This window comes from Austrofundulus limnaeus, unplaced genomic scaffold, assembly GCF_001266775.1.
Source record: "Austrofundulus limnaeus strain Quisiro unplaced genomic scaffold, Austrofundulus_limnaeus-1.0 Scaffold198, whole genome shotgun sequence".
Taxonomy (NCBI): Eukaryota; Metazoa; Chordata; class Actinopteri; order Cyprinodontiformes; family Rivulidae; genus Austrofundulus; species Austrofundulus limnaeus.
In genome coordinates, this window is record NW_013952600.1 from 535787 (window position 1) to 545699 (window position 9913).

At 40.2% G+C, this 9913-nt stretch overlaps 1 long non-coding RNA gene across 1 annotated transcript; it reads right to left on the minus strand.

Moving 5' to 3' along the window:
- Positions 1 to 4611: 4611 nt before the first annotated feature.
- Positions 4612 to 6139, minus strand: LOC106524731 (uncharacterized). The gene is made up of 3 exons (XR_001311031.1): positions 5828 to 6139; positions 4750 to 4830; positions 4612 to 4678 (listed from the first exon to the last, which is right to left on the minus strand). It is a non-coding gene; the product is annotated as an uncharacterized LOC106524731 (long non-coding RNA).
- Positions 6140 to 9913: the final 3774 nt, after the last annotated feature.

Sequence of the window (9913 nt, forward strand, 5' to 3'; positions counted from 1 at the left end):
TGCTCTTGCTCTCTGTAAATAAAGCAAAGCCACTTCCTCGTCCGACATTAAACAGAGCCCGACAGAGGAGGGAGGGGCGGGGAGGCTGTTGCYGTGCAGCGCTTCAAGAGCTGACCTGCGTCTGACCTCAAAGTGCACAAGCGTCCAACTTGAAGCGTTTGATGAGATTTTGAAGCTGAAATCGTGTTCGTGTGAACGCAGCATAAGAAGTTTGATAAATACGGACCCAGATCAACACAACAGCCTTTGAAGCTCACAAGATCATCAGTGGAATCAACTGCAGCTGCTGCCAAAAGTAGCTGCTGGCCAATCAGGAAACTGCAGGTGGAGAAAACACTGGCCGCGTSGAAAATATAAGAGTAACAAAACCCTAAGGAGCAAACCCTAAGGGAATGACAGGCAAACAAACAGTATGACGAACTAATGAGGGATTAAATAAGCTGGGAGGAGTGATTACAAACAGAGACAGCTGATTTGATTAGTGAACTGGGAACAGGTGAGAAATTAAGAGAAAGACTGACTGAAGTAATGAGAAGGAACACGACACAAGAAGATGTAGGAAACTAAACACAATGTATCTCAAAACAAGGAAGTAAAAAACGAAAGAAAACACAATGAACAGCATGACTAGATAAACAGAATCCAAAACAACAATGACAAGTCTACCAAATAAAAGGCAAAGAAACCAAGATCACAACGTGTATTATTACAACAGGCTCAGAGCCATGAAGGGAGGCAGCACACATGGTTTAAGCAAWAGCAATATAACTTTATTTTTAGCTTCACTCAATAAAACCAAATTAAGAATAATGACCTAGAATGTATCAGTCAGTCTGTTTGTCTGCAGGCAGGAGTGAAACAATAGTGCATAAGGNGCATAAGGTGTCATGTAGAAAACGTGTGCATCACAACCTGAGTGCAGTTAGCTTTTATACCAGGAACACTGGGTGTTCAGGTGATCCGAACACATTCATGACCAGCACTACTCACTGTGCATCTGAAACACACAGCATTAAAGAGAGCCAGCCCAGCAGTATGAGGTCGTCACAGGAAAAATTTATGTGACCCATCACATTGAAACGAGGATTAAGTCTAAAAGTGGTATATGGAGAAATAGGCAAATATAGTGTTTTGATTAAAATTAAAAACAAAAATTGCATTTTATCAAAATATAATGAGTAAATGCCTTATTAATGTATGATTTGAATGCGTTGTCTGAAATAGAATCATAAAACTAAAATTTGAAGTACTTTTTTGAGCAGTAGCAACAAAAAAAAATAAACTGATTGAGGAAAAGCGCCTTAAATTTTGAGATTTTACCTCTGAGCTAGTAATGTTTTTTTCTTTCCAGCTGGGAAAGCTCAATATTCAAATAAAATTTGAGGTTTCCTCTTTATAATACATCAAAAAATTCTCATTAAAATTACACAAAATTAGGATTCAGTCCAAATATTTATGTATTATTGTAACCAACAAGACAAATTAAGTCATATATATGGATTTACTTGTGGTATCAGAATGATCCAGGTATCAAAATGTAGCTTTTAAAGCCAAGAATCTGAAAATGTAATTAGGTCATTTTGACCAAATTTGACTTAATCCTCATTTCAWTATAATGGGTCACATATATTTTTAATCGGATGAGTTTAAATATGTTTTCTCAGTCATTTTGTTGTCCATCACTTTAGTCTGTTATACAGTGACTGTTATGCTGAACACAACCAATGAGTTTGATAAATTTCTGGTAAATTTTACTCCACAATCAGTTGATCTAGKGGTGTTGTGATACCAGTTTGTATTAAAACAAGTATGAATACAAATACTTCACTTTGGGTTCTTGCTGAAAAGGAATACTGATCCCGAGTACTGATGCAGTGTAGTTAGAAGCTAAACATCACACAATGAATTTAAAAACATTTCCTTTATTTAGAACAAGGTGGCTCCCCTTCTTTAAAAACTTAAAGCCACTTTGACAAGATCATATCAACAATTCATCATAATATACCTTTTAAATTAAGAAATATGATGACGACGTCTCTGTCTCATCTACAAATAACATCAAGTCAGCGACAGAATGGCTGGAATCTGTAAGTGACAAAGATTACAGACTTGCTTTGCTCTGTAAAAGCAGAAATCCTCTTTCTTTCTGGTAAGTGAACCAGCTGAAGGTTGGAAAAKTACGGGCACTTGTCAGAGATGAGAACACAGAAAAGATGTTGTGCACCCCTCCTCTCAATTTAGTTCTTTTGTCTGAGTAAACAAAACATCAATTAGAGGCATTACCTTTGACAAACACATTTAAGAGACACAAATGTGCATTTTGCACATACGGTTCCTATCAACGGATTGCAAAAACACGTAGATTTAACCAAGTACAAAAGCAGATTTAATRCATCCGAACAGTTTGTTTTTACAGGCTTCATTTTTATAAGTTTGATTTGTTTGTTTGTTGTTGTGTGCTCTAAACAATAGATTTATACACCATAAATCATCCAACCGAACCAACAGAATTCATTCAAACACACAGATATTTGTTGCTCTTTGCAACAGGACACGCACAGCTAGGTTTTTGGCCACATGCAAGAAGCTCTTCAGTTTGTGCAGCTGGAGATTCCAGGACTAGCTTGGGGGGGAGGGGGGGCATAGTCAGCCGGCTTTTGTGAATACTTGCCTTTAGTTGCGTCATTGCCAATCTCTGCTCTCTAGTAGAACCCTAAAATGTGCAGACGCGCACAAAGCCTGCCAAGCTAATGTCTGTAAGACACAGACAAGCAGGGAGGAAACAAAAACAGATCGACTTTCGGATGCCCACGGGTGTTTCCTTCACAAAGCACGATTGTGCCACGTTTAAAACCTTTTTATGAACGACCCCCGCATCCCCCCAGTAGTTTTGTACAGGGCATGCCCCACTCGGATCCAGCTCAAACAGTCTGAAGTGAAAGAAGAAACAAATAGAGTTTAGTTGGAGAAACAAACACAAACAGTTTTTCTTCCACTCCCAGGGAGACATCGACACACCATCCACATATTTTAACGCTCCCTTCCACAGGCAAAAGAGTGGGGACGAAATGAAAAAGAAACGAGGGTGGATAAAAAGATGCAAACAGGAGCAGAGGGGGAGTAAGGAAGCAGGAAGGAGATCAATAGCAAGACGAGGCACAAACAATAACTGGGGATAGATGGGGTGGAAAAAAGTTGATTTCTGRGGCTGTGCCTCCCTGTCAGTTGAGACGGAGGGGAGACAAATACACAGGGAGGTGGTTGAAGTAAAGACAGGCCTTTTTTCACTTAACTCCCTCATCTGATGACAAACACAAGGAATGAATAGGAGAAGGGATGGGGCATTCAGRTGTGCAGGGTAAAAAAGGGACAAATAAGTAACTCTGCTGCCAGTTCACAAAGCGAAGGGAAGAAACACAAAAAAGGTGAGAAGATGAGATTTTTTGGGGGGAGGAAAACAATGATGCAGTTTAATGAGTAAAAGAAAGGTATTACAACTCATCCAGAATGCGTTTACTACCTCTCTAGCTGGTAGAATTTTAAATTTCGTCACAATGTCTCCTTTATTAGCGTGCCAATATAAACATAAGAACATTACAATTGCTGCCTGCCGTCAGAGAATTTAGCTTAGCGTTTTATGAAATGACACTGTGCACGACTGCCAAAGACATCGTGGATGGGAGCTGCAGGGCTGTTGCAAATKCTTACAATTAAACATATTAATGGGGCTCAGATTACACCACTATCCACATAATCACATTGCTTACAGTGCTTATCTGATGTGATGGCTTTCTATGAAGCTGTTCTCCACCTCGCCTGTTATTACCAAGCCTCGCATGAGGAGCTAATCTTCTGCCATTACACTATCACAAAATATCTGTTSCCGCCGCTAAAGTCAATAAAAACCAATTAGGCATTCTTTAGAGAGTTTTTTTTTCATCTGACTGGAGTGTAGTAGTGTGTCTGACGCAGTTTATGAGATCTATATGCAGCAGAGATATGAGACAAGTGGCAGCGCAGAGCTTTGATGAAAAACAGAAAAGCTGTAGAAGAAAGTGATATCAGGAGCCAAGGCCTTATCTGTTTAATGACTTTTAAATGACTTATAGACCTTTTCTGTTTGTTATATTATGCAAAATACAGCCCAAAATAATAGAAATTGCATCTAAAATTGTACGTTGGCAGTCTTGGACAAAGTACCTGCATGATACTTGAATGAAAGTACAATTATCTTAACATAAAATGACTTTGATAAAAGTTAAATTGTGGTAAGGAAATTACTCAAGTAAAAGACTTAAAGTATCTGACAGTTGCTGTACTGCAAATTTCTGGTATAAATTGTACTGAAGTTAAAAACTGAGTAAAAGTGAGTTAGAATTTCCAAAATGGCTTTTATTGGGAGGTGACCTCCCTGAAAAAAAAAACATTTTTCTAAAGGCCATGTGCAGATCACATCGGAATGTATATGTTTATACTTCTCATCCAATCACAATTAAATTCACTATGTCTGGGAAGTGCCATACCTGGATGTTTTCATTTAGTTTTTTTAACAATGACAAGTCTGTTAAGGATCTGAGTTAGAGCTCTGATAAAAACCCAAAAACAGATAAAGGTTTACAAGTTTTAATAAAATTGCTGATGTGGAGCTGGAACAACCCAGGTGCGCGGGTCCGGTTTTCTGGACACAGAAAAAACAGGTTAGTAGCTGTAAGATTCTGGGACAAAATACTAGTATTTTTAGCCACTAACCTGGTGTCAACTGGAAGCCTCCGTGTGGAAACACCAACTGTGTCTGTTTGGTTCCGGAGCAACACGATGTCACCGACAATCCTTGGGAGCATTGCGGGTCCGGGAAACAGGTTTGGGGTCCAGGGACAGGTGAGGGTCATACACAGAGGGATCAGAGAATACGACAGGTTAAGAGGAGCAAACTTAACTCTTGAATCCAGGTAGAGAGTATTTGTTTTTGATGGTTAGTTCATTTAAGCCTCGATAGTCAATGCAGGGGCGCAAAGACACATCCTTCTTCTCTACAAAGAAAAAACCTGCCCCAGCAGAAGAAGAGGATGGCCATATTATACCAGATTTAAGTGAATCTTCAATATAATCCCTCATGGCTTGATTTTCTAGTTGGGACAACGAATACAACTTCCCCCTGCGGGGATAGAACCTGGAAGGAGATCTAAGGGGCAGTCATAGGGCCTGTGAGGAGGGAGAGAGTCGCTTTACTTTTATTGAACACTTCTCTTAAATCATGATAAACAGATGGGGCTTGTTAAATCAGGACTTGGTTCCTTAGTGACATGAGTTCTCAGAAGAAGTAGCATTTAATAAACAATTAGCCAAGCACTGTTCAGACCACTCTACACCCGTCCAGAAGACCTATACAATTTTTTTTTCTTTTAGACCAGTCTACAATTTCATTTACCCAATCAATATGAGGGTTGGTGTTTTTGCAGCCAAAATGCTCCTAAAACGATTGGTAGTTGGGGGGTATGAATGACCAAGAATTGAACGCTCTCATAATGGTTCCCTCTGACAGATAGTTCTGCAGGTATCTGTAGTAGAGTGTGACTGACTGAAGCTGGACTCAGGATGCGACTCCTGGAAGTTCTTTGATTTTTACGAGGGCAAGAGAAAAGGTGACCTGACTCCCCGCAAGAGAAGCACAGTCCTTCTCTCATTCTTAGCTCCTTTTCCTCTTGGGAGAGTTTCGATCTGCCAATCTGCATGGGTTCAACTATGTTCGATGCGCCTCTGCCTTCTGTGATGGGGTTGTGTGTTGTGAACCTGTAGGTAGGACTGGGATCAGAATTTCTTGGGATACCTTTTTTAGTGTGTCTTCGCTCATGTAACCTCAAGTCAATCCGGGTGGCAAGATCTTCAAGTTCACGTAGGGATTGAGGAGGGTCTCGGGCTGCCAACTYGTCTTTGATGTCTTCATTAAGTGCCTGGAGGAAAACATCCTGGAGGGCCTCTTCATTCCATCTGCTGTCAACTGCCAGTGTATGAAAGTCATTGATGAATTCAGTTACTCTTTTATTACCTTGTTTGAGGTTCAGTAATCCTCTGGTGGACTCCTTGTGGGGTAAAATGGGACAGAACACCCTCAGCAACTCTCGAGCAAAATCCTGGTAACATAACAAAAAAAAAAAGAGAGTCCCGTTGCCATTCAGCCATCCCCCACAATTTGGGTTTGCCAGAGAGGAGGGAAATGACGTAGGCCACCTTAGCTCGGTCTGTGGGGAAAGAGGAGGGTTGAAGTTGAGGAGGGTTGAAGTTGAAAATGGGTCTCACATTGAGTAAGAAAAGCTTGACATTGTTCTGGGTCTCCTCTAAAAACCTCTGGAGGACTTAACCTGGGTTGGTAAACTGGATCAGATCTATTGGTACCAGTTTGTTGTGGTATAGGGTGTTGACAAGGAGCAGGGTTATCAGGATTCAGAGCCATATCTTTAGTAGCATTACAGAGTTCATTTACTGTGTTTTCTAATTTATTTATAGCTCCTTCCACACCAGCTTTCCAGGCAGAATCTGGTTCAAAACTCATATCGATGGCCAGTTTATCTGTTAAGGATCTGAGTTTGAGCTCTGATAAAAACCCGAAAACAGATAAAGGTTTACAGTTTTATTAAAATTGCTGGTGTGGAGCTGGAACAACCCAGGTGCGCGGGTCCGGTTTTCTGGACACAGAAAAAACAGGTTAGTGGCTGGAAGTTTCTGGGACAAAATACTGCTAGTATTTTTAGCTACTAACCTGGTGTCAACTGGAAGCCACCGTGTGGAAACACCAACTGTCTGTTTGGTTCCGGAGCAACACGATGTCACCGACAATCCTTGGGAGCGTTGCGGGTCCGAGAAACAGGTTTGGGGTCCAGGGACAGGCGAGGGTCATACACAGAGGGATCAGAGAATACGACAGGTTAAGAGGAGCAAACTTAACTCTTGAATCCGGGAGGCAGGCAGGGGTCGAGAACTAGGAGGTCTTAGGTCTCGTGGTGCCAGGCAAGGGAGAGACGAGGGGCAGGAGTCCGAGAAACAGAACCAGGGTCATTACCAGAGGAGCAGATGGCATCGGACACGGGCTGAGGCAAGAGACGGTAATCCAAGGGACGAGAAGGGGGTCGAGGAGCCAAGACCAGAACGGGACGGGACGGGACGGGACGGGACGGGACATGGGACAAGAGTGCTGGTGAATCATAGACTGGCTGATGATAAACTGGCAGAGTGCTGAGGGAAACGGCTGGCTTAAATACAGAGGGACACAGGTGAGTTGCATGAGCTGATTAAATGAGGATCTGTGAAGGGAGGGGGAGCAGGGCTGTGACAAGGTTGAGAACAAGAGCTGCTAAAAACACATGACATGAGATGAAAACAAAAATAAAAATAAAACCTGACCTAAAACTATAACAAAGTCAGAATGAAAACAAGCCAAAATAAAATAGAACTACGCTATTTTTAAACTGTAAGGAATAGGCAAAACTACGACCAAGTATTAGGGCCACACAACAAATATTTTTAAATTATTATTATTACGAGATTAAAGTCGTAATTTTATGAGAATAAAGTCATAATATTACGAGATTAAAGTCATAATATTGTGAGATTAAAGTAGTAATTTTATTAGAATAAAGTCATAGTATTGAGAGATTAAAGTCATAATATTACGAGAAAAAAAGTCATGATCTTATATGACGTGTCTATTTTCCGTTCCTCATTTCCTCCTTATTTTCCCCACACCTGGGCAGCTATGTGTCTGTGTTTGTAAAGTAGTCCGCGATGAGCTGGGTCACTGTTAGATTAATATGCTTTCATCCAAATTAGCTACAGCTAAATCTGTCAATGCATCCATTAATTACAATACAGCTTCAGTTTACAGTCGTTTGCACAATTTACAAGTCCTGCTTCTGATAATTAGATGCTCTGTGCTAAAAGATTAAATTTTTATTTTAAGCAATTACTTGATAAGTTGCTCAACATTCCTCATTTTAATGCTGTGGTAACTGCATGCTTTTTCGTGTAAAGGCTAGAATATTGACTTTTTTCTTGTAATATTATGACTTTAATCTCGTAATATTTCGACTTTARTTGCATACTATTATGACCTTAATCTCGTAAAATTACGACTTTATTCTCATAATATTATGACTTTGTTTTTATATGACTTTAATGTCAAAATATTAAGAATTTATTCTCGTAATTTAAAAAAATATTTTAAAAATCTCATTGTATGGTCCTAATACTCCATCGTACAAATACAGATAATTCCATGAAAATGAAATGAGTAGAATGTCCTGATGCATCTCAGTAATCCAGGTAGAAAAATCAAAAAGAAAAAATAAGTATGTCCTCTGGACAGGTTCTTTTTAATGAAAAGTTTCATCTCTCCTCAAAGAGACTTCTTCAGTCTGATGAGTTTCAGGTGAACTCAGCCTTACAAGCACTTAAGTTTTATAAGCACACCCAAGGACACTTACAAGTGTCCTTGGGTGTCCTGAAAGGTGGTTTTCAAGTAAAATTATTGTTATTATTATTATTATTTTTCATAAGCACTGCCTCCACATGGTGGACAAACAGGTTAGTCACATGCAAAATAGACCCATCAACCAAATAGGTCGTTAATGCCATGATTGGCTCTGTTGTTCATAGAGGGTCCACTATGTCGAGGCAGTGCTTATAAGGCTGAGTTCACCTGAACCCCTCAGACTGAAGAATTCTCCGCAACGTTTCATTAAAGAAGAACCTGTACAGAGGACCTATTTTTTTTTCTTTTTGAAATGAGTAGAAGATAAAATTTGTCTGAAAAATAATAAACCAAGTACAGCTAACCAACATTTGTACTTATGTAAAGCCGAGCTGTCCTTTCTGAGCCTGGCTTTGGTTCTGATGGGGTTTCTCTCTAAAAGGGAGAAATTTCATGCTGGGTTTTTATGTAGACAACATTTTTCTTATTAACATTTTATAATATGTTGGGCCTGGGCCTAATTAAACTGGATTGAATTGATTAATGTGTGTAACCATAATTGCATACATACAGCACTGTGTTGCATATAAGTTGTGATGATTTGAACGTAATACTGTCTTATAGCATCCTAAAAGAAACTTTGTTGTGAGCTGAATGAACTGAATATGAAGGGGCTCCCAGGCTGAAAGCACCAGTGATGCTGCTGTGCTCTTTAACTCATGCAGCACTAGAGTGAAACGTAAGTTCTGCAAACTACTGAGCTTCACACTGCACTTGTCATGCTCAAAGTTGAACTTTGACCACAATGCTCCGTGAGAAGACTTGTGCAGCCGTCAGACCCATCACACAGATCCTCACTGAGACAGAAGACGCCACCGTATAGAAACAGCACTCCTTCTCCTCTCTGCTCTTTAGGTCTAATCAGAGAGTTGAAGCAGATGCACAGCGTGAATTTATTGTGGAATTTTTCTGTTCCCTAGAGGGTCAAAAATGTACATTTAAGTCRAAAATATGTATTTAAGTACCCCTACTAGTTTTTGGGTACATGTCCATTTGCAAAATRTGATTTAACCACACACCTTCAGCAAGGTTCTGGCATAAAGTTTGGCAGCACGACGGCTCAGTGGTTAGCACTGACGCCTCTCAGCAAGAAGGTCTTGGGTTCGATCCTCGGTTCGGACCTGGGGTCTTTCTGTGTGGAGTTTACATGTTCTCCTCGTGCTTGCGTGGGTTTTCTCTGGGTACTCCGGTTTCCCCCACCCCCCAAAACATGTACAATATGTTGCCTTCAGACCCAGGCCTCCCTTGAAAAAGAGATCTGAGATCTCAATGGGACTTGCCTGGTAAAATAACAGCAAATAAATAAATAAATAAATAAATAAATAACTGGCTGGATATTGGACCAATCTTCTTAGCAGAAATGGTAGATGTGATGGGCCGAGTTGAAAC